At 46.4% G+C, this 25,573-nt stretch overlaps 1 protein-coding gene across 1 annotated transcript in view; it reads right to left on the bottom strand.

The window, feature by feature from the left end:
* The window catches only part of Arhgef18 (Rho/Rac guanine nucleotide exchange factor 18), a 73,947-nt gene extending 51,792 nt beyond the window's left edge, over nucleotides 1-22,155 (bottom strand). The window contains exon 1 of the mRNA XM_035443203.1: nucleotides 22,032-22,155. The gene's annotated coding sequence lies outside the window, so the exon portion shown is untranslated. The remainder of the gene's footprint in view (nucleotides 1-22,031) is intronic.
* Nucleotides 22,156-25,573: the final 3,418 nt, after the last annotated feature.

The raw sequence follows: 25,573 nt of genomic DNA, 5'->3' as shown, positions 1-25,573 counted from the left end.
GTTTTCCAGGGCTTGGATGAACTTCATGTTCCTAGTCAGTGACTTGCCCTGCCCCCTCCCAAGTCTGCTCCACTAACTGGAGTCTTACTAAGACCAAATGAGGAGTCCAGTCAGTGTCTGAAGATGCAGCCAGGTCCTCCTCTGCTGACTCCCTAGTCCCCAAATGCTAATGCCTACGCAATTAGCCTCTGAAGAGGTCCTTGGCCCTTTCCAGAGTGCAGATGAGACCAGGTGGATGGGCTCCATACAATCCACAGAGAATTGGGGCTCAGCTCTGCATCCCAGGCTACCTGAGTACCCCACCTACAAATCTGCCCAGAGTTAAAATATCTCTGAGGAATAACAGCATGGCAAGAGAATGACACTGGATCACAGCCCAGGAGAGCCCAGGAGACGGAAAAATAGCAGTACGGCCCACAGTGATCAAAGGAATCTGGAATGTCTTAAGTCCTTTCACCTAAGAAAGATGTCATAGGGTCATTAGCACTGGATTTTGCAGTATGAGTAAGAGGTTGTTAGGAGAAAAGGAGGAAGGGGAACCACATTCCAGAAGGGACAATGGGAAAGGGGAAGAGAGGAGAGAAAGGAATGAAGGAAGGTATACCAAGTGGAAGTTAGCTGTGAGTGGGTGGCATGTGCTGGGACAGCAGGGCTGGGCACATGGTTCATTCTTTTGTGCTTTTACTTCCTGCACCGGGTGTGAATGGAGGGAGAGACATGATGGAACCTGCATTTCACAGAGGGAATGTGACTGACATGACAGGCAGGCAGTAATTAAAGGAACAGAGTAGGAAACTAGTCTGGTCATCTGCATTCCAGATGACAAGTCCTGTGGCTTTAAGGAAGCCACAGGGTGGAACAGCAGGAAAGTGGAGCTCTGTGCCCTGTGAAACACTGGGGGGTAATGGGGGGGAGGATGCAGAAGCTGGAGAAGGGAGAAGCCGAAAGGAGATGAGCTCCTGCCTTCTTAAAAGCCCAAGAGGGCTGATTTCCAAAATATACAAGGAGCTCAAGAAGTTAGCCACCAAAACACCAAACAATAAAATTAAAAAGTGGGGTGCAGAACTAAACAGAGAATTTTCAACAGAGGAATCTGAAATGGCTGAAAGACACTTAAGAAAGTGCTCAAAATCCTTGGCCATCAGAGAAATGCAACTCAAAACAACTCTGAGATACCACCTCACACATGTCAGAATGTCTAAAATCAAAAATACCAATGACAACCTATGCTGGAGAGGATGTGGAGAAGGAACACTCCATTGCTAGTGGGAGTGTGAACTTGTAAGACCATTCTGGAAATCAGTATGGCGGTTGCTCAGAAAAATGGGAATCAGTCTACCTCAAGATCCAGCCATTCCTCTCTTGGGTATATACCCAAATACTGCATGTTCATACAACAAGGACATATGTTCAACCATGTTTATAGCAGCATTGTTTGTAATAGCCAGAACCTGGAAGAAACCTAGATGCCCCTCAACTGAAGAATGGATTGAGAAAATGTGGTACATTTATACAATGGAGTACTACTCAGCAGAAAAAAGCAATGGAATCTTGAAATTCGCAGGCAAATGGATGGAACTAGAAGAAACCATCCTGAGTGAGGTAACCCAGTCACAAAAAGACAAACATGGTATGTACTCACTCATATATGAATTTTAGACATAGAGCAAAGGTTTACCAGCCTATAATCCTCTTCACCAAAGAAACTAGGAAACATGAAGGACTCTAAGGGATAAATGGTCCCCAGGAATGGAAAGTGGCATGAACTCCTGAACTAATTGGGAGCATGAGGGTAGGGGAGAGGGTGCTGCCACAATAAGAGCACAAGAAGAGGAGTAGAGGAGAGGAAATGGAGGAGCAGAGATATTGAGTAGGGGGAAGAATAGAGGAGAGAGAGCAGGATGAGAGATACCATATTAGAGGGAGCCACTATAGGTCGGAGAAGAGATCTGGAACTAGGGAGATCTCCAGAGACCTACAAGGATGACACGATCTGACAATCCAGGCAATGGAAGAGAGGATAACCTAAAAGCCCTTCCCCTAAAATGAGATTGATGACTACTCTTTATGCCATCCTAGAGCCCTCATCCAGTGGCTGATGGAAGCAGAGACAGACATCCGCAGAAATACAATGAGATGAAATCTGGAATCTAGTTGAAGAGAGGGAGGAATGAAGATCGAAGGGGTCTGTACTAGGTTGGAGAAACCCACAGAAACAGTAGGCCTGAACAAGGGAGAACACATCGACCCCAGATGCTATCTGGGAGGCCAGTACAAGACTGATCCAGACCCCTGAACATGGATGTCAATAAGGAGGCCTCTGCACTCCAGGGAGCCTCTGGTGGTGGATTAGTATTTTTCCCTGGTGTAAGAAGGGACTTTGAGAGCCCATCCCACGTGAAGGGATACACTCTGGCCCTGGACACATGGGGAAGGGCCCAGGCCCAGCCAGGAAGATTTGGTGGACTTTGCAGAGCCCCTGTTGAGGGCCCTACCCTGCCTGGGGAGTGGTGGGTGGATGGGGTGGGGGGTAGGTTGGGAGTGGGGGAGGAGAGATGGGGGTGAGGGAAGGGAGAGGGAGAAGGAACTTACATGTAAAACAAGCCTGTTCCCTAACTTGAATTAATTAAAAAAAAAAAAAAGGCCCAAGACAATGCAGGGGTCAGCTGGACACTCACAGCACTGAAGGATGGTGTTCGCTAAAAGCAGGCAAACTCAGGGATGGAACCTAGGACCTCATGCATGTGAGGCAGGTTCTCCACACCCCGATTCTCACCAGGACCTCTCTGGAGGTTTCCAGACAGGCTCTCCATTCAAGCCATGCCCCTACCTCCACATTGGGGGATTCTTTGTAGCAGTTCCACCCAAGGCACACCCAACCCCTCACTGGGTAAGGAAGCTTTACCCTTGAACTACGGGCCCAGTTTCTGTTCCACTGTCATGATTATCTCTTTGAAAGAGAAAGGCGGGTGTGTGTGTGTGTTGTTTGGTGGTCTGCATTCCCAGGACAGTCCACCCCAGCCTCTTTGGCTCCAACACCAACAATGCTGGTGAAGGGACCAGCTCAACTTCCGGCAGCCATAACGGCTGAACACGTGCTTGTCTGACCTTGTCCTAGACACTAGAAAGTCAGATGCCTGCCTCGTGACAAGGAACCAATCAGAAGTTAGCTGGTGGTGCTATGCTTTACCACCCTGGGTGTACTTTACGGACAAGCACACAGCAATGACGCACAGAGCATAGCAACCACCCTGGGAAGGCCTATGGGCCATAATAACCAGTTGGCCAATCAACACAGGGCAAGCCCTCCAAGCCTGGAGGCACAACAATCATGAGCTTCTGTGTACCCCTAGACACTCCCCTTATGCTGCCCTACAAGATTTCTCTCTGCAGTGGTTCGAGCTGTCTTTGCTAGCCCATCCGCCATGGCAGGTGGGTGAAAGACCTGAGCTAACATGGGGTTAGCTCGTTAAAAAAAAAAAAAAAACAATAAAGCCTCATGCAGTTTGCAGCAAGCTCTCAAATCTGCCTGGTGATTGGGGTGACCGAGGCTGTGGCCTGGGACCCCGGATACCTGAGTTTTCCTGGGGTCTAACATTCGGGGGCTCGTCCGGGATTTGGGACCACCCTTCACCTGAGTGGATTCATCTTGGAGGTAAGATGATTTGAGCTTGCAACTTATATGTTCAATGTTTTATGTTTGCTTGTTATGTCTCTTACTGTTTTGTTGGTTTGGTGCCACTTGAATTTGCTGTTTTGTTGCTTTGGTGACTTGAATTTGATCTGAGCCTTCACAGGACTCGTGACTCGTATTTGTAATTTGTACTGGTATTTGGAATTTATAATTTGGACCATAGGGAAAGCAGACGTGTGAGAAACAGATGTGTTTCTGGAACCCTTGGTTCCGCCCTAGACGGGTTGTTTGTAATTTTGGTTTGGGGCACCATTTCTTTGCCGCGAGGTTTGTCCTGTCTGATGTCTGTCCTGTTTTTGCTGTTTGTGACTGTCTCCATACTAACCACCCTCATTCCCGGATTCCACCTCAACTGTGATCGGCAGATGTGCCCGAAGAATCTCAGACTGCTGCCCTGAGGACACCCAGGACCCAGGAGGTACGGACGGGGGCCAAGGACACTTGGACCCGCCTCAGTTAGCAGCAATTGTAGCCGCCTGGTTCTGCTGCCCGTCTTCCTGGCGCCATTGCCTTACAAGCGGCGCAGTCGGATTGGGTTGGCGTCTGTTCTTTCCTGTCTATTCTGTGTTATCATCGTTGGTTTTCAATTCAGGATCCACCACGCCACCCCCTTTCTATCCCTACCTGTGGGTCTGTGAGGCATGCCAAGTGGGGCTGTCTCTGGCCCAGCTGCCGTCCTGCCTGGCCTGACTAGGGAGTTTCCCTGCTCTGAGGGAAAATGGCTGCAAGGCCGCCATCTGCCTGGCTGCCCGGCCTTCTCTGTGCTCCACACACATGGTATGCAGGGGAGCCTCGGGGGTCTTTTCCTCACCCCTGCATTGGCCGAGGGTCTGAAGTTACTAGCAGCACCCCCACCCCAGGTCTCTTCCCTGAGCATGTGGAACTTGGGTGGGTGAACTATCTGGTCTGATTTAGATGTTCTAAAAACAAAAAAAAAAAACAAAAAAAACAAAAAAAAACCCAAAAATGGCCTTAAAGTTATTAAAAACTATGAAAAGGGCTTTGATAAAAATTTTTATGTTGACTGAGAAATGAGAATGTACTAAAGTAATAAAGAGGAAAAGGGAGAAAGAAATTTGCCTAAGAATGTCTAAGAAAATCAGAGGAATAAACTAAAGGTATAAAGTTATAGAGAGTTAAAGCAAGTCATAGAAGGTCAGAGAAAAGGTTGTTTAAAAAAATGTAAACTGTTTGCTATGGTTTCTCATGTCTACAAATAATAAATTTAAAAATGGTAATATAAGTTAAAATTTTAACCATATTAAGCTAATTCTGTTTAAAAAGTCCTGTTTATTTCTCAAGTAATTTATGTATACTTGTTTTAAAATGTTCTGTTCCCTGGTATAACCTAAGTTCTGTTACAAGCATGTAGCTAAACAAATGGTGCAAGTTACGGCCATTTTGTAGCCAGCCACATGGCAAACTGGTCACATGGCTGACTGGTAGCCATTTAGCTAAAGTTGAGAAAAGGATACTTAAACCGCCATCTTGATTAAAGGTGACCGCATGGAAATTAGAGGCACCATCTTAGAAACAAGTTTTTCAGTTAAGATTTAAAATGTTAATGCTTCTATATATTACAGAAAGATATTAAGGGAATTTAAATTTCTTTTTAAAACCAGTTTTTTTAAATGTTTGTTTTTATTAATGTTTGTACTTAAAGAGCTTCAATTTAGAATCATTTTTAAGCAAAGCCTGACAATGTAAAGTTCTTGTTTTATAAAAGCTGCTAATATATTATAAGATGTTAGTTAAGTTTAGAGCGTTGGTGGCACACACCTTTAATCCCACCACTTAGAGGCTGGGGCGGGTGGATCTCTGTGAATTTGAGGCCAGCCTGGTCTACAGAGTTAGTTCCAGGACAGCCAGGACTGTTACACAGAGAAACCCTGTCTCAGAAATAAGTTTAAACAAAGCTGCTAAAATGTGTACATGTAGCTACTGTTTAAGGACTATAAGGTAACTCTATGCAGTCTTAAATTCAGCTGTGCTAAGTTTCAAATATTTTACTAAGTTAAAACCAGATACAGTCAGGCTAAAAATTAATTACAGAAATAAGACCTTATTTCTGTAATTATGCTTCTTGTGCTTAAGGCAAGTAACTGTATGCTTCTTGTGTGCTTAAGGCAAGTAACTAAAACAGACAGATTTCTAATGCTTCAGAGATCTTCAGAATATGCATTTAAATTGTTGTCTTTAAAGTTCATAATATCAGACAGACCTGCAGAATCCTGACAGTGACCCAAAGTCTCCAAAGAAGATTATGAGGCACCTCAGTTCCTGCACCTGGACCAGTGAGCGAGATGCTCAGATGTGATACCTGCCGCCTGCCAGAACCTGGCCGAGACTGTGGACAAAGCTGCTGGACACTGGAAAATTGATTGCACCCCCTTTGCCTAGACAAAACAAGGTCAGTCTTTTCCATGTCCCTCTTCCACAAAGAGGAAAAAACCTCTCACCTTATAGGCCTGGCGAAGATTGCTGTTCTTTGAGACAGCTGCCTCCAACGGTAATGGAGAAACTTGGGTGTGGCTAACTGTATATGGACTGGCTTCTGTCACTTTTTAGTAGATTCGGATAAAATATACCCTTCTCAGGTATTCTGAAATATTAATGGTTGTCAACTTGGCAGCATCAGACCGTCAGATCCACTATAGACTAGTCAGCATGTTAGCTGGTAAAATAGTGACTATCTACTCTTCAGGCACAAGCTCAAGGTTTTTAGGTTTATTTTGGTTGTTATCTAAGTACAAACTTAAAGGGCTTTTCATCAGGCCAAAGGCACCTCTGTCCAATCCATACCTGGCTCTCTGGACAGAAGAAAAATTTACATGCTTATAGCCCAAATCTGAAGTTTTTGCTAGGACTCAAAGTTATAAACATGTTCCTGCTGTTTGAACAGATATCCAGATATCTGCTTTTTCTGTACTGTGGGCTTCAGTAAATAAGTTTTAACCTCTGTTCCTAGTTTAAACATGTCTTAAACAGGTTTCTGCTTCTGGGAGACATCTGAGTATCAGTTGCTGACTACAGGCTGTTCTAAGTAGATTGTGAGCCCTGGACTTGCTGTGGATGTGAACCAGTCCAGCTGATGTGGACACCCCGTCTCTGCAACAGAGTCTGCCAAAAGCCCCTGATGGATTCCCCATTGCCTAAATTCCTTTTTTGCTTTTGACTAGCATTTCAACCTTCTGGGGTCCCTAACTTCGTCCCAAAGTCAGCAGGAAGTAGCTTGGGAAAGAATTCGCCGCCCATTTTCCCTGGTTAAAATGCTAAGTCAGGAGAGACTCCCTTGCATGGGGATGCCAATATTTCTCATTCCCTGATGGGGGCGCTAGAGAGACAGCAATTCCATGATTGGAATTTCCAAAAAAGAAAATGGGGGAATGAAGGGACCAGCTCCCCTTTCGGCAGCCATAACGGCTGAACACGTGCTTGTCTGACCTTGTCTTAGACACTAGAAAGTCAGATGCCTGCCTCGTGACAAGGAACCAATCAGAAGTTAGCTGGTGGTGCTATGCTTTACCACCCTGGGTGTACTTTACGGACAAGCACACAGCAATGACGCACAGAGCATAGCAACCACCCTGGGAAGGCCTATGGGCCATAATAACCAGTTGGCCAATCAACACAGGGCAAGCCCTCCAAGCCTGGAGGCACAACAATCATGAGCTTCTGTGTACCCCTAGACACTCCCCTTATGCTGCCCTACAAGATTTCTCTCTGCAGTGGTTCGAGCTGTCTTTGCTAGCCCATCCGCCATGGCAGGTGGGTGAAAGACCTGAGCTAACATGGGGTTAGCTCGTTAAAAAAACAATAAAGCCTCATGCAGTTTGCAGCAAGCTCTCAAATCTGCCTGGTGATTGGGGTGACCGAGGTTGTGGCCTGGGACCCCGGATACCTGAGTTTTCCGGGGGGTCTAACACTGGGATTGGGAAGACCTCACTATGAGTTGAGTGCAGGACCGACTCTACTGGCTTCTTTACACCCAGCTCCAGCTTGCTGGCCTCAGGCAACTCTAAGCTGCTGGGAGTTTTCAGATCTTGGCCTCTCACCTGGTCGGTAGTTCAAGCCCCTCCAGTCTGTGGCCTCCATCTTTGATAAGGTTTCCTTCCCTCATCATCTCTCTACATGACACAGTAAGCAAAGGTTTAACTGGCCCATGCTGAAGTCTGGTCTGGGTGGCCTCCTCTCAGGATGGTAACAGTCCACTAATAGGCAGTTTCATTCATCCTGTTATAGGCCTGGCTAGAGGCCAGTCAGCTCAGAATAGTCTCAGTAGCTCCGTGGATGCCGCCTATGGTACCCAAGAGCACGGTTCAAGAGCCAATCACATTTCCACATGTATGTGGTCAAACCGGCTTCCGTGGCTGGTGGACTCCGTGTTCCAGATTGGGCAGGAGGCTAAGGTGACAGGGCTTTTCCATGAGGGTTCTGAGGCTCAAGCCTTTACTGTCATGGTCATCACTGTCATCAGAACACCGAGATGGTTCAGTAGGCAAAGGCACTTGCTGCCAAGCCCGATGACCTGAGTTTAATCCCCAGGAATACGTGTGGTAGAAGGAAAGTACCAACTTTCGCAAGCTGTCCTCTGAAGTCCACATACACAATATGACTGACACCCCCCTCACTGGTCCCGGTTTGCCTTTTAAGCTGTAGATTAGGGACTGGACAGATGGCTCAGGGACTAACACACTTGCTGTGCAAGCATGAAGACTTGCATCCCACATCCAAGTATAAAGCCAGGTGTGGCAGTGTGAGCTGGGGTGGGGAGGGGCAGAGGCAGGAGGGTTTCTGAAGTTTGCCAGCTACTTCTCCAGCTTTAGTGCCAGGAGAAATCCTGCTTCAAGAAAAGAAATTGGACAGGCCTCCATGTTCACACCTGGGTCCACGCACTTGTATGCACATGCACACGAACACGAGTACACACAAGCACACACACATTCATACCCATACTTACTTACCAAAAATAAATAAATGGCACTCTGTGTCATATGGGCAATTTAGATTGTATGTGCACATGAGACCTCAAAATCAAAAGAGGACTTCACGAGGGAGAAAAGGTTCTAAAGGGAGGAGGAGATGGTAACAGGGTAAGAATTACATCACAGTTTCTCTCACACACAGAGCTTGGGTTCAAATAAACACACAAACCAGTCAGACATGCTGGAGGATGGCTCAATGGACAGGACATTTACCATGTAAGCATGAAGGCCAGTGTGGATCCCTGGACCCATGAAAAGGCTGGGCAGGCAAGGTGGCTGCTGGTTAAGAGAGCTGACATGGGACCCCCATGATGAACTAACTGTGAGACCAGCCAACTCAGTGAGCTGAAGTTACAATGAGACACCTCAATAAAGTGTGTGTGTGTGGGGGGGGGGATTTAATGTCAACTTGAGGCCTCCACATGCATATGCACACATGTATGCCACACACATGTGAACATGCAAAAAGGCACACCTCTCTTTCTAAATGCATGTACACACACATACACACATGGGCAAGATGGTTCATTGTGTGAAGGTGCTTGCCATTAAGCCTAAAGATTGGAGTTCTATCACTGTACCCAACAAAGTGGGTGGCCTGTTCAGTTGTCCTCTCACCACCACCACCACCACCACACACACACATACACAAAAGCAATAAAAATAATAAAAAGTACCTGGGCACAGTGGTATATACCTATTATCACAGTGCTTGGGAGGCACTGACAGAACAGGTTTCAGGCTAGCCTGGTTTACCTAGACAGTTTCAGGCTAGTATGAGAACCTGCCTCAAATAAAAGTAAAAACAACAATTAAAAAATCAAGAGCTCCCTCTCTGGGACTATGGGAATATATCACCTACATTCCCATAGTCCCAGCTCTCACAGGCTAAGGCAGAAGAATGGCCAGTCTATGCTATATAGCAAATTCAAGGCCAACCTGGCCTACATGTGACCCTTTCTCAAAACACATTTTACAGGAGGGGGACTATTTGGGAGGATGAAGATGATGGTGGGATGAAAGAATCCTAGGAGACTAAATATGCACAACGTTCAACAGTATTTATGCACAAAACATCATTGTAATATCTATTATTTTATATGCTAACAAAAATAAGTATTAAGAAGTTACTCAGTTAATAACAAAATAGGAGATAATATTATGTAGTAATGGAACTTTAAAAGTACTACTCATGCTCTGGGACATTTTAAACTTTATTATTCATAGTGTAGTAAGTAAAATAAAGGGTATTTGAACACAAGAAAGGGGGGAAACCTTCACTTGGACCCTAACCCAAGTCCTTCAAGCCTAACAATTCTCACAGGACCCACACGGTAGATGGAAACACATATATACACACAGAGAGGGAAGGGGGGGAAAGTGGAGAGAGGGGGGGCAGGCAGGCAGGCAGACAGACAGACAGACAGTCAGTCAGTCAGTCAGTCAGTCAGGGAGACAGAGACAGACCACCCTATTAAGGGGTAAGATCAACCGCCATCCAGAAGAAATGGCCTTTGTGTGTGCACTGGGAGAGGTGCAAGGACGACATCTATACATGATACCAGAGGCACAAGATCCAGATGAAGAGGACTGAGGAGTTCAAGCAGCTAGGTGAGTTGCCTCACTGTTAACAGATCTGCAAGGTGGGGCTGGCCCTACACAGCCCAGGCTTGTCTTACAGGTCACTTCCTTCCAAGGATTCCAATTTTACACTACTGTCTGGTATGGGGTAGAGAGGCATTCAGACACATTGAGTTAGGAGCAAGCCTGTCAGCCTAGCCCATAGGAGACTGAGGCAGGAAGATCCTGAGCTGGTGGCCAGCCTGGGCTACAGAGTGAGTTCAAGGGTAGTCTGTGCTAAAGATTCTGTCTCAACACACCCACCCCACCCACTGAAAGGCCTACTTGAGTTTCATAGTTAATGAAACAGTATGTCCTTCTGACCATACAAAGCCAGATGCTGGGCCAGTGGAATGGCTAAGAAGATAAAGGCACTTGCTGTGAAGCCTGAGATGTATGCTTGATCCCCAGAACACACATACATGAGGGAAGGAAAGAAACACCTTCTCAAAGTTGTCCTCTGACCCTCACACAAGTGCCACAGATGTGCATGCATTTTCTCTCTCTCTCTCCCTTACCACTTCCTACTAGCAAGTGTAAAAAAAATTTAAAATCCAGGAGCTGGCTCAATGGTTCAGAGTACTTGCTATTCTTAGAGAGGATGAGGGTTTGGTTCCCAGCACTTATGAGGTAGTTCACAACCATCTAGCTCCAGGGAACCTGAGACCCTAACTTGGCCTCCTTGGCACCAGGCACGCACCTAGTATGCATACATATATGCAAGCAAACACTGCTCATACACTGTGGTAGTTTGAATGTCATTGGCCCCCATAATCTTATAGGGAGTGACACTATTAGGAGGTGCGGCTTTGTTGGAGTAGGTGTGGCCTTGTTAGAGGAAGTGTGTCACTGTGTGGATGGGCTTTGAGGTTTTCCTATGCTCAGGATACCACCCAGTGTCTCAGCCAACTTCCTTTGCCTGCTAGGTGTAGCACTCTCAGTTCCAACACCGTGTCTGCCTGCATGTTGCCATGGTCACCACCATGATGATAATGGACTAAACCTCTGAAGCTGTAAGCAAGCAACCCTAATTAAATGTTTTCTTTGTAAGACTTGCTGTGGTTATGGTGGCTCTTCACATCAATGAAAACCCTAAGACATACACATAAAAAGAAATAACTGTTTAAATCTTTAAAATAATCAGAGCAATAACAAAAAACAAAACACACCTTTGCTGGGCAGTGGTGGCACATACCTTTAGTTCTAGCACCTAGGAGGCAGAAGCCTGTGGATCTCTGTGAGTTCAAGGCCAGCCTGGTCCACAGAGTGAGTTCCAGAACAGCCAGGGCTACACTGGGAAACTCTGTCTCAAAAATAAAAAAAAACAAAACAAAAAATACACAAAGCAAGCAATCCAGATGTTGAACTATGAGGGTCCTAGCAACACCTCCCTTTAGTTGGGCATCACAGAAGTACAGCTATCTGCTTTTCTTCTGGGTATCTACTTATGTGTAGCCCAGGTTGGTCCTGAACACTCTATGTAGTCCAGATAACTTTGAACTTCTGATCTCCTGTTTTCACCTCTCAAGCACTAGGATTACAGGTGCACCACCACACCCAGCTTATGTGGTGCTGAGGGTGGAACCGGCAGCTTTGTGCCCGAGTCCCTGCCCCTTTTGGGAACCTTTTGTTTGTTTTCAGTTCTTTCTGAGAGCCTGACATAGGGCAGGCTGACCTTAAACTCACTATGTAGCCAAGGATGACCCTGAACTTTTGATCCTCCTGCCTCTACCTGCAGAGAGCCGGGGTAATGGAAGAACATCAGCATGCCTGGTTTCTGCTTTCTGCTGTACTGGGTGTCAGTCTTTAAAAGGTTATGTCAATTCAACTGGTCACTCAGAAGTCAAAACTGGGCAGTAAGATGACCAAATGGCTCCAGGTGCTGTCTCCAAGCCCGACAACCTGAGCTCTATCTCCAGGAGCCACATGATGGAAGGAGAGCAGTGACCCTTGCAAGTTGTTCTTTCATTACCACTAAAATAAATAAATAAATAAATATATGCAATAAAATACTTAAAAATAAAATCCCTTAGTGTCTAGAAGTAGTTTTCATGAAAGTTGTTGGTTCTGACAAGATATGTTCAGTGACTACACAGCAAAGCTTCCCAACTCCCCTCTGGCACTACAAATAAAGGGGTGTGTGTGTGTGTGTGTGTGTGTGTGTGTGTGTGTGTGTGTGTGTGTGTGTGTGTGTGTGTGTGTGTGTGTGTGTGTGTGTGTGTGAAGATGGCTCAACAGTTAAGAGCACTGCTGCCTTTGCAGAGGACCTGGGTTCAGTTCCCGGCACCCACACTGTGTGGTTCACAGGGGCTATAACCCCAGTTCCAGAAATCTGGTCCCCTCTTCTGGCCTCCACTGATATTACATATATATGGCACATATACATATGTCCAGGCAAATAGTCACACGTGAAAATATCTTAAAACAGACAGACAGAGGCAAACCTCATGAGTGAGATAAAGGGCAATGTGTCAGCAGAGGGGTCAGGAAGACACAGGAAATCAAACACTTGAGGAAGCCAAGAGAGTTGTTTTCTTTCAGAGACTAGAAAATCATTCTGCCCTAGACGGCAGCAAAGCAGGAGTGTCAGGGGAACCCCGGAAGGATGCCACGGAAGGGAGGCTCTAGTATGAACTTGCCAAGGGTAGGTCAATCTTCCCAAAGCAGGGAGTAGAACAACTTTTTTTTTGCCTGGTGGAGGGTCAGCAAGATGGCACAGCAGGTAAGGAAGCTTGCAACCATGCCCAACAAACTGAGTTTGATTCCCAGGACTGACGTAGTGGAGCTGGAGAACTAACTCTCTCAAGTTGTCCTTTGACCTCCACACATGCCCCCCCTCCCCCATAAATAAACAACCTGGTAGTACCTGAACTCGGAGCAGAAAAAGGATCGCTGGAGGGAAGGGTGGATCTACATCATCACTCAGCTTCTGAGACCCACAGTCTCCTAATCTGTGGCTTTCACCACCTTTACAAAGCCAGACAGTCTAGAGACAGAACTGTAGAAAGGCCAAGACTAGGGACCAGAGACATGGCTGGGTGGTAAAGTGCTTGTGGTGCAAGCTTGAGGACCACAGTCTGGATTCCAGGCACTCATACGAAAAGCCAAGTTGTGGGAGTGTGCACCTGTAACTCCAGCTTTGGGGAGGTAAAGACAGGTAGAGAAGAGATCCCAAGGGCTAGCTGGCCAGCCAGTCTAGCCAAACCAGTGAGTTCCAGGTTTAGTGAAAGACCAGGACTCAACAGAAGTGGACAGTGAGTGAGAAGGACTCTTGGCTTTGAACTCTAGGCTGAACGTTTGTGTGTATGGATGCATTATTACCAGCATGCACTCTCGTGCATGTGTGCACATGTACCTCCCCTCCCCCAATTGCCCTGACCACAAGTGCTGACAGACTATGGTCCATGGGTCAGACACTTGAATTTGTAAATAATCTTTCTATTGGAACAAGGCCACACCCACTCAGTTACATATAATCTTCAGCTGCTTTGGAGTAGCTGTCCTCAGCCTAAAAAAACATTTACCACCTGGCCCTTTTCCCTAATTATTGTTTCATCAATTCCACCTCATTTCCCTCTTCCTTTATTGCAACTCTTCTATTCTCACCACCACTTCCCCTCCCAACTTCGTGTGTGTGTGTGTGTGTGTGTGTGTGTGTGTGTGTGTGTGTGTGTGTGTGTAAGACCCATGGAGTACGCTTACTATTGCCAGTACATATCTGGGTGACTGGACCTCTGAGGGACCACAGGGACCACATCCCTGAAGAAAACCAACTCTCCTTCCCTGGCAGCCACCAATTAACAGTAACTTCTCAGCTAGGGGTGAGACTTCAGGACCCCTCCTCTGTCCACACTCTTGGCTGACTTGATCATGTACATACTACCTGTCTTTGTAGAAGCAACTTGCTGGTCCCTCTACTGTATCTAATTAGCTTGTTCTAGAAGGAGGGCCAATTCCACCACCAAAAAAATGTGCCAGGTGAGGCGAGTCGAGGAAACACCCATGATTATGTTTGACAGCAGAAAGGATTAGAATGAAGGAAGTGCAGAAGGGATTAACTACAGGAATCATCACCGAGTTCCAGAGCGCTAAACATGAAAACAGGAAACAGGCGTTTTGGTCTCTGAGCATCTTAGTTTCCCTACAAGCCTAAGGAGGCCAGCTATAATGGCTCAGAAGCTAAGGGCACTGGCTGCTCTTGCAGAGGTCTTGGGTTCAATTACTAGCATCCACACAAAGGCTCCCAACTGTCCATAACTCCAGTCCCAGGGTAGCTGATGCCCTTTTCTGATCTCCACAGGCACCAGGCACAAGTGTGCGTAGACACACTCATACACATAAAATTTAATATTAACATTTAAGAAAAACTTTATTTTTATGTTATGTGCATTGAGTGTTCTGCCTGCGTGTATGTGTGAAGGTGTCAGGTCTCCTGGAACTGGAGTTACAGACAGTTGTGAGCTGCCATGTAGGTGCTGGGAATTGAACCCTGGTCCTCTGGAAGAGCAATCAGTACTCTTAACCACTGAGCCACCTCTCCAGTCCCAAATATTAAAAACTTTAAAAGAAACATCTAACTTAAAAGAAAAATCTAGCTATAAACCATTCACATAAGTCAGCAGGGGGCAGGCAAGATGGCTCAGTGAGTAAAGACACTTGCTGCCGCCAAGTCTGACCATTGAGTTTGCTCCTGAGGCCCAGAGCTCATAAGGTGGAGGAAAGAACTAGATATTGCAAGTTGTCATCCGACCTCCACACAAACCCTCCATACAAAATAAATAAAAATGCAATAAAAATTTTTAAATGTAAGTCGGCAGTCAGTTTCTAAGGAAGGAAAATTCCAGAACCTTGCAAAGGCCTTCATTAGTATTCCTTTAACAATTACAATGGCGTGAGCTTGAATATATTTTAATATATCCTGTGTATCAAGGTCAGGCTGCAACCTGGCTGTGACAAGGGGATTGGTGGAAGGGATATTTTCTCCCCCCCCCCACTTTTGAATCTAAAGTTATAGAGTCTTGTTGTGTTCCCCAAGTGGGGTCACACATCTTGGCTCAAGTGATCTTGCTTCAGGTTTGGGGCCATGTCTGGTTGATTTTTATATTTGGTAACAGTGATATTTGGTTGTTTTCTGGTTCCATTTTCACATGTGTGTATGGGTGGATGGGTATGTGTATATATACATGTTTTCTATACATGTGTGTGTGTGTGTGTCCCTGTGAGCAAGCATGTGGAGGCTTGGGGTTGATGATGGTAATTGTATTCAATCACTCTTCTACACGATTCATTGAGGCAGAGTCTCTCGTCAAACCCCCGGGCTCAGCAGCACGGATAGCCATCTTGCTCTAGGGACCCCCAAACTCTGCCTTCAGAGGCCAAGCTCACAGGTGTGCTGCCAATCTTGAATTTATGTGGGTTCTGAACAAACGCTCTAACCACTGAGCTGATTCCCAGCCTCTAAGGTGGTAACTGAACACATGGGGGGCTGGAAGAACTATAAACGGCAGGGATAATACCTGACAGACTACAACATTTATTTATTTGTTTGCTTGGTTTATTATCGAGGCAGGTTCACACGTAGCAGAGGATGGCCCTTTAACCTTGATGAAGTTGAAACTATCTTGAACTCCCGATCCTCCTGCCTCCACCTCTCACTACAGTGGCCTCCTTACGCATCCTTTTACGTTTATTTTGGGGGGCGGGTACATGTGCCAGCATCGTCAGGCTTAGCAGCAAGCCAACAAGCCCCCTTACCTGCTGAGCCCCCTAGTGGCCCTCACCTATTTATTCTTTACAGTAAATTATCTCCACAGTCCAGGTCCAAATTTGTTCTAAAGAGTCTGACACCTTTATCACCTCTTCCTTCTGTGGGTTGAGTGGTTCTAAATCTACCACTTGAACTTCAAAATTCGAAATGCTGGGAAAGTACTGGATGTGATGGGATGGCTCAGCTGGGAAAGTGTGAGGACCTGACTTTGGATCCCCAGCTCCCACTTTAAAAACCAGGCTATAACTCCAGTGCTGGGACAGGAAGATCCCAGGAGCTCCTTGGCCATGTCCATTAAGCACAAAGATCTGGCTCACCAGGGCTATGCCATGCAGGTCATACCCCACATCTCTGCTTGATCCTTGCCACAATGGATGGGTTTGTAACTGTCTCCTGTGGGGCTATCTAAGTCTATGACTGACTTTACTCCCAGTGCACAGGGATTCACTATTTAGCCCAGGGTGGCCCTGAACTCAACATTTTCAGCTTCAGTCTCCAGAGTGAGAGGGCAGTCCTATGTAGAGATGTCTAGCTCATGCTAGCTCATTTGTATTTCTTTAAAGCTCTCCAAAATGTTTTTCCTTTACCGAAAGGCTCGCTCAGTTTCAAACTCTTCCTTAAAATTCTCTCCCAGGGCCAGAAAGATGTCTCAATGGGAAAGGCACTTGCTGCCACGTTTGATCCCTGGAACTGACATGGTGGAAGAAAAGAACTTCCTGTAGGTTGTCTCTGATACACACACACACTGCACTGTTTCCAGTTCCTTTCCTTCCAATATATTCAGTCTTGAATTCACCAATTGCCATCAATTTTACACTTATTAACGTGTGTGTGTGTGTGTGTGTGTGTGTGTGTGTGTGTGTGTGTGTGTCATGGTATGCATGTGGAGGCCAGAAGACAACATGACAGAGTTGACTCCTTCCTCCCTCCAGAGTTCCAAGACTCAAACTCAAAGGTGCAACAAGCACCTTTATCCAATGAGCTATCTGGCTGCCTCAATCACCATCAGTTTTAAAATGTTTCCATCACACCAAAAAGACACCTATGAGCTTACTTAGTTGTTACCCACCCCCACCCCCCAGCCACTGGCAAGTACAAATCCACTGTGTCTGTGGGAAATGCCCACTCTGGACACTTCAAGTTCACTTATGAATCAAAGCTTTCTTCTCCTTGCTGAATAGTATTTCATCATATGGATGGACTACATAGATCAGACCAGCATGGACATTTGACTTATCTCCATTATTGAGCCTTTATGAACAATTCCAGGGATGTCTGTGCACAGATAGACCCTGGCTTGCAACGGTCTGTCTTATGATTTCTCAACTTTATGACTGTGCAAAAGCAATACGAATCCATACAATAGAAACTATCCTATGAGATGGCTTGGTGGATAAAGGTGCTTGCTGCACAAATGTAATTCCTGGGACCTACATATGATGGAAGGAGAAAACTGACTTCACAAAGTTGTCCTCTGACCTCCACCGAGTGCCATGGTAGACATGTCTCCCCATCCCCCCATGAATAAGTTTAAAAAAGAAACTATACTATGCTGCTTGCTAGACTGTATTAGGATGTATTTTTTCTTTTGTTGACACTAGGCGACTAGGACCTCATGACCATAAGACAGGCACTATACCACTGAGTCTACAAACACAGCAGAACCGTTTTTACTTTTTTATTTTGTGACAAGAGTCTCAGTAGGTTGCCCAAGGTGACCTCAAACTTACCTGGTAGGCCTTGACTTTATGCTCCTCCTATTTCAGTTTCTCGAGCAGTTGGAATGGTACACCTGTGCCACCAGACCAGGCTTTATTTATTTACTTAAAATTATCTTACAGGGCCCGAGAGATGGCACGGAGGGTAAAGGCAAATGCTGCCAAACCTGGCAACCCGAGTTCAATCCCCAGTACTAACATGGTAGGAGAGGACCAAGATGCTGTTTGCTAACCCTGTACACATTCCCACACATTATCTATACAAATGTATACACCCCTTCAAACACAAACACACAAACAAACACACACACACACACACACACAAATACATGAAGTTAAAAACTTAAAAAAAACAGCTCACAAAGTAACAGGCTTCTTTATGACATTTTCATACTTAACTTTGGTCAATCTCTACCCCACCTTCTCTAATATGCCCTTCCCCCCTCAATATCCTCCCTTCCACTTTCATTGTCTTATGTGCTCTACTGCCTTCCCCATCTCACAGGCCCCTTTCTAGTTTCCCACCTAGATAACATACATATTTAACTATTAGAATCAAGGGTCCACATATTCGATAAAACGTGGTATTTGTGTGGAATGGGCCCAGCTTTAAATCCATTTCCAACTTCTGATGGTCCCTCAAGACACGATCTCACCAGAAATCAAAGACCCACGCCCAAAAACATTTCTGTGTGGTGTGTGGACCAATGCGTGCGTGCGTGCGTGCGTGCGTGCGTGCGTGCGTGTGCAGGTCCATGCATGGAGGCTGCAGAAGGAGGTTGGGTGTCCTGCTGGAGTCAGAGTTTCTTACTGAACCTGGGGCTGCACTGGGAACCAGCAAGCCCAGCTCTTATCTCCACCCCACCCCCACTAGGTATGTGTACCTAGTTTTTTGTTTGATATAGGGTCTCACTGTGTAGCTCTTGCAGGCCTTGAACTCACTTGGAAGAACAAGCTGGCCTGGAACTCAGAGACCACCCCCCCACCCCCCATCTCCAGAGTGCTGGGAATAAAGGTGTGCACAAACACAAGCACTCTTGGCTTCTATTTGTTCTGATTTTTAAATGCAAGTGCTAGTTTCTTCACTCAGGCTGCCATGCTTACACAACAAGCAACCCATTTAGCCCTTCCTGTAGCCTTGCCATACATTTCTACAGAGCTCTGTATCCTTTCCCTGGTGAGCCACCTCATTCTAGGTTTAACCTCAAGATTGTCAGTGAGTTTTTCCAAAGCAACTACAGCCTTCTAAATTCCAGGAGTATAGAAGGGTCTCAATCCCTCTATCCCGCCATCTGCCCTCCTCTCCTTTTCTCCTCTGCATAGAAGGATGGAATCTGCAGCCTATATTTGCCAGGCAACCACTGTAGAGCATAGCATGCTCACAAGTTCCCATCCATCCCAGATTTCAGTTAGCACTTCCTGGACCACATAACAGGGTCACAGTGACCCACCAACCACCATACCCACCAGTGCAAGCACCATGCACCTAACTCCCTTGCTGCAAAACTAAGGAGGCTCAATGGTTTTGCTCCTCATCTGCTGAGCAACAGTGAAAACCACTGAGTGGTATATTTTAAAGGTAACTTTATGGCATATGACTTGTATCACAATGAAGCTGTCACACTAAAAGAGTAAAAGAAGTTGACATTTGATCCTAACCAAACTGACATACTGAAAATGTAACCATACACTGTTTCTCAAATGTGTTGTCAGAACCTTTAGAATCCACCCCCTCCACCCAAGGACGTGATACAAGTCAGTGTATCTGCTAGTAATACTTTGTTTTTCTAGACTGGGTCCCATGTAGCCCAAGATGGCTTCAAACACACTGTGCAGTCACCTTGCCTCTGTTTTGAGTGCTGGAGTTCCAGGCTTGTACCACCACACCCTGGCTTACATAGTGCTGGGGACGGAACCTGGGCTTTGTGCTCAACACAAGCACTCATGAAATGAACCACATTCCTGTTGAGCCAAACAACATTTTATACTTAATTGAAGGGATGACTCTATTTACTCACAAAGGCAGAGAAGCCAGCTTTAATTTGGTTTACTCATAACTTGATTTGAATGAGAATGACACGGAGTGACAGCGAGACAGCTGCAGGGGCTGACACACCAAGCTCCAGGGAGGACATTGTTTTCAAGTTTTCCTTACTCTGCTAGCTGCATTCCTCCCTGAAAAATAAATTCCTCCAGGTCCCTCCAGAGCTGCCCTGAACTGTCTTGCACCTGGTGAGAGGGTCCCCCCCCCCCAAGGTAGCCAGCTCTAAGTCCCTTTCAGTAGGGAAGGCATTTACTTAACAAGTAACAAAGAAATAAGATGGGCTAGGTTTTAGACAGGATTTGGAGCTTTAAGTAATTTAAGGCAGCTGGAGGTGAAAATTGCTGAAAAGTCACAGATGGGGTTGGAAGAAATGGAAACATGACCCAGGGTGGGAGCAATGAAGGAGACCTTGATAGGAGATCAGAACTATGTTAAACTCGTGGTAGATAAACACAGGGAGGCACAGCTGCTCACCACAGCCAGGGTGCCTGGGGTGGGTAAGCGGTGCAAGTGGCCAAATTGCTACTGTGTGACAAGAATGCAAATTACACCCAGCTATGCAAGAAACAGCCGATGGGCCACTTCAGTAGGGAAAGTCCAGAGCCATTCACCAGTGAACTTAAGAAATCACAGAACCTCTGAATTCCCCTACCCTGTGACATTGAAAATAGAAACAACCTACGTGCCCAGCCCTGGAGAAGTTGGGGTTCAAGGCCAGCCTGGGATGGGGTAAGACTCTAGCTGTGCCAGTTTGTGAAAGGCGGAAAGACCGAACCCACTTTACAAATGGAAATAAGGGGCTAAGGAGGTGGCTTTTTCCTATGCAAAGAACTGGGTTCAAATCTCAACACAATAAAAATAAATGAATGATATAAAACAAATGCTTGCTCTTTACAAGATTAATCCTTTTGTGTTTTAGAAGTCCTTGTCCCTGCCCCAGAGAAGGGCTTAGGAACCATCAAGAGTAACAACCAGGGACAAGTCTAAATCCCGATCCAATCCAAACCATCAAGACACCTAATTCCCCTGGACTCACCACTAATAATCTAGGATTGCAGGTGAGAGATGGCTCAGTGGACAAAAGTATTTGGCAGCACAAGCCTGATGACCCGAGTTCCAATCCCAGACTCACATAGAAGTGGAAAGAGAATCTACTCCAAAGTTGTCCTGTGGCCTCCGGCACCAGCACTCACACACATCACGCACACACAACAATCCGCTGGGTCTGGAAGCAGGTCCATATGCACAGGTTATATAACAGTTGAGCTCCAACCATATGCCAGACATTCCACTACATCCCTTTCATGCATTACCTCACTGAACCCACATCTAGTCCTTACTCTTATTTTAATGAGAAGACAGACTTGGTGATGTTACATGGCCCATAGTATTGGGACCAGAACCCCAGGTCTGATGCTACACTGACACAGGCATCTCTCACAGTTCAGACGCCTGCAAAAAAAGAAAACAAAACAAAACAAAAACCCCAACCCCTTCATCTTCAAATCGCCCTCCCTCATCAAGCTGTGTGCACGCTCCCGGCAAGAAATGGAAAGGCCCTTGAACGACGCAGCCCCAGATCCCAACGCCCCCAGAACTGAGCAAAGACGGAGGAGATAAACTCGGAGGAACTTTCCCCCTCCTGGCCAGCTGTTTCTTCCATCAAACTACAGGTAATTAAAAGAAAAGATAAGGAGAGGACAGCAACAACAAAACGCTCAATTTGGCTGCGAGCAATCAAAGTTGCAGCGCACCTGCTGAGTTCTCAGCCCGGAAGGAATTTAGAAAGCAAGAAACGAAACACTCCCGGTTTGCGCTCGAACGCTCGCAGGCAAGGGTGTCAAGATGTCCGGAGGGCCTAAAGTGGTACAAGGAATTGCTGTGGGGGACACGCCACCCTTGACCCTGGACCTGGTGTCCCCAAGCCAGGAGCAAAGAGCGGTACTTAAGTGAGTGGCTTTTCTCTCTCCTTTCCAGGAAAGGTGGCTGCAGCGTCCACGGCGCCGGGACAGGGTTGTTGGGTATGGTCTGCACCACTGCACCCCATATTCTCCACTTGGAAACCTCTTGTATGAAGAGGTCACCTGCATGGGAGGCGTGAACGGCCCTGAGGCAACTTTGGGAGTGTGTTGTCTAGGAAATAGTTCCCAAAGGGTCCCCGTCCCCGGCTCCTGCGCCGCGAAAATCGCCCCAGCCCCCTCACCTCTGCAGGGTCCCTCACAGGCCGCTCTCTGCCCTGCTGGCTCCTGGGTCGCTCCCGCAGCCTCCGCCCGCCCGGCCTCCCAGGAGCCGGAAGCGATGTACCGTGCGAGATCAAGCTGCGCGTGCGTAGGCCGTCCCCAGGGGGCGGGGCCCGGAAGGGGGCAGGGCCTCGCCAAGAGGTGACTCCTCCAGGCACCTGGGACTTTGGGACTTTGCACTTGGCTGGGTCTATCCTCTTACCAACCTCAGCCCTCAACATGCTTGTGCACAGGTACACACAACACTCGTGCACATATGTGCCCTCACCCGTGCAGGCACACATACACACCACACCCACAAACTGCCAGAAAAACGGAAAAAGAACAGAAATCAAAAGAGTTACAACAAAAATCCCCATAGCTAATAGAGTGGGAAAAGCACAACAGATTTTTCGAATATCACCTACTGCTAGCTTTTGAGCCTCAGTCCTCTCCTTTGCTTAGGAGTGCCTTTTCCTTCTTTAATAAACTTCTCCCTCTATCGCTCTCCCTCCCTCCCCAGACACTCCCACCTAGGAAGCTTATCAAAGACTCTACTGGGGGTGGGATGGCCGTGATTTGGCCTGGTGGTTAAAGGTTCTTGCCACCAGCTTGATGTGTTGATACTACGGACCCACACCGCGGAAGGAACAGTCACCACAGAGTGGTTTCTTTAACCTCTATATACACATATGCCATTACATACAAGTGCCTTCCAACCCCAACATAGAAGGGGGGTGTCAAGGCTGGAGTTAGAATAAGTGACCTTGGCAAGCCGGTAGAGTGCTTCCCTAGCATATAGGAAGCCAGCCCCTGCACTGCACAAATTGAGCATAGTGACATATATTTATCATCCTAGCACTCAGAAGGTTGGGGCAGGAAGATCAGGAGTTCAAGGCTATATAGAGAATTCCAGGACAGACTTGGCTACAGGACAGCCTTTCTCAAATAAGTTAAAAACAAACAAACAAAAATAAATAAATAAAAGTAAATAAAGTAGAAAAATTAAACATGGGATGAAACAATGGCTTTAGTTCTGAGTTAGGTAAGAACTCAATCCAGATTAGGCAAGAACTTTTTTTTTTTTTTTCCGAGACAGGATTTCTCTGCAGCTTTGGAGGCTGTCCTGGAACTAGCTCTTGTACACCAGACTGGTCTCGAACTCACAGAGATCCACCTGCCTCTGCCTCTTGAGTGCTGGGACTAAAGGCGTGCGCCACCACCACCCGGCTGAACTTTTTTTTTAACATTTATTTTTATTTCTTATGTGTGTTTTCCTCAATGTATGCATGTGCACCGTGTGTATCCCTGATGCCTTAGGAGGCCAGAAGAAGGTGTTTGATCCCTTGGAACTGGAGTTATGAGTGGTTCTGAGCCATTGTCTTGGTGCTGGGAACCACTCATGGGTCCTCTGCAAGAGCGGCAAGTGCTTTTAACCACTTAGCCATCTCTCCTGCCCCAAATAACTTCTCGTTAGACAAAGGGGCTCATGCATGTAGTCCCAGCTATTTAAATGGCTGAAGCAGGAGAATTGTGTGAGTCCAGGAGTTTGGAACCAGCCTCCATGATATTGTAAGGCCCTATTTTTAAAGAGAAATGTAAAACAAAACAATCCCTTCCTCAAAGAACAATAAAAAACTAAGAAAGAGAAATATTTAAATTCTTTGGAGGAACTGGGATGTAGTTGTTAGAGTGTTTGTCTGGTTCGCATGAAGCCTTGGATTCCACCCTCATCACTATATAAAACCATTCGTGGTGGGGCACACCTGCAATGCCGTTTCTGGGTACATGAGATAGGAGGAGCAGAAACCCTTGCCTAGCCAGTTTGAGGGCAGCCTGGGTTACCTGAGACACTGTCTCCAAAATAACAGCAAAACCAAAATTCTTGGGTCAAGTAAAGGCATTTGCAGGCAAGTCCTGACAACCTGAGTTTGATCCTAAAGACCCACAAGATACAAGGAGAGAAATGACTCCAGGAAGGAGTTTTTCACTTCGAATGTGGGGGTGGGCATACTTTCAGATGCAAACAAACAAATGTGGGAGTTTTCATTCAGGCTCAGTTTCCTCATCTATGAAGGAAATGGGAAGGGAGATGAGGGTACCTCTCAAGTAGTTAGGTGTTTGCGACAAAAAGTGCTCAGCACAGCCAGGCTGCCCCTTGTTATCTGCACAAACTCTCCAGGACCACAACCTTCCATTCAGGAAACTGGAGGTTGAAGGAACTGTTGACTGCCAAGGATGTATTTGCTGGGGTTCATTGATCACCCCACTCTGTCTGCTTTGCTTACTACAGGATCTAGCTCAGGGATGAGCATTTCTCTAAAGAGCCCTCCCAGAAAATAGTTCCGGCTCTGCAGAACATTCTGTAAATGACTCACTCCTACCACTGTTTCCTAAATGCAGCAGCTGGTAATCCATACGGAAAGGGAGGCTGAAGCTGTAGCTCAGTTGGTAGAGTGCTTGCCTAACCTGCATGCAGCCCTTGGTTCCACACCCAGCACCACAGAAACTGAATGTGGTGATTCATGACCATAATCCCAGAAGGAAGTTTGGGTCATCTTTAGCTACATGGCAAGTTTGAAACTTTGGGGCAGCCTGGGCTATGTGAGACCCTTTTGAAAGGAAAAAAGGGGGGGGCAGGTCGAGAGAAAGGGACATGGGGAGGCCACTGGGTAGAGGGAGAAGAGACAGAGAGGAGAGAAGGAAAAGAAACCAAGACATCACACCTACTCAAAAGTAGGAAGACAGCAAGTTCAAAGTCTTCCTGGGCTGCTGAGTGAGTTCAAGGGCAGCCTGCATAACTAAATAAGATTCTGTTTCAAAAAGTAAAAAGCTGGCTGGAGGTGTGTCTCAGAGGTAGGGCACCTGCCTAGAATCCCCCAGTAAGACGCTGGGGGCATAATACAGCAGAATACTGGCTTATGTGTTGTATTGCCTTGGTTCAGTCACCATTACAATAAATAGTAGTAGCCACAGGCAGAACACCCATAGCTATTTAATTAGCAAAATGACACTTTGAAAAAAAGTGGACAGAAGAAAAGTCTGCCACTCAGGTGTCCAGGAGGCACCAGGTCTGTTGTTCTCACTTCAAAGTCTATGCACACCCTAGGGCCTACCAGCAGTCTCAGAATACTGGTCCTCACCTGGGGATACTCTGTCCGGCACTAACACAAGACATTTGACAATGTTTGGAGGCATTCTGTCACAACATTAGGGTAGGCAGGTACTATTAGTACCAAGTGGATTGAGGTCATTGTTATAAGTGTTACTTGGCCCCAAAGGCCAATAGTACTAATGTCCTGTACTTGTACCTTGAACTTGCCTGAGTCTTGATTATCAATACTCTGTAGTTTGAATTCTTGCTACAAACTGCACACACACACACACACACACACACACTCAAACAAGATAGGTTGGCCTTGAATTCTATCTAGCCTACTTCAGTGTTGAACTTCTGATCCTCCTGCCTCCACCTCCTGAGTTCTGGGATCTCAGGCATGCACCTTCCATGCTGAAGGTGGAGCTC

The sequence above is a fragment of the Cricetulus griseus genome, chromosome 4 (genome assembly GCF_003668045.3).
Source record: "Cricetulus griseus strain 17A/GY chromosome 4, alternate assembly CriGri-PICRH-1.0, whole genome shotgun sequence".
NCBI lineage: Eukaryota > Metazoa > Chordata > Mammalia > Rodentia > Cricetidae > Cricetulus > Cricetulus griseus.
This window is presented reverse-complemented; position numbering and strand designations above follow the sequence as displayed.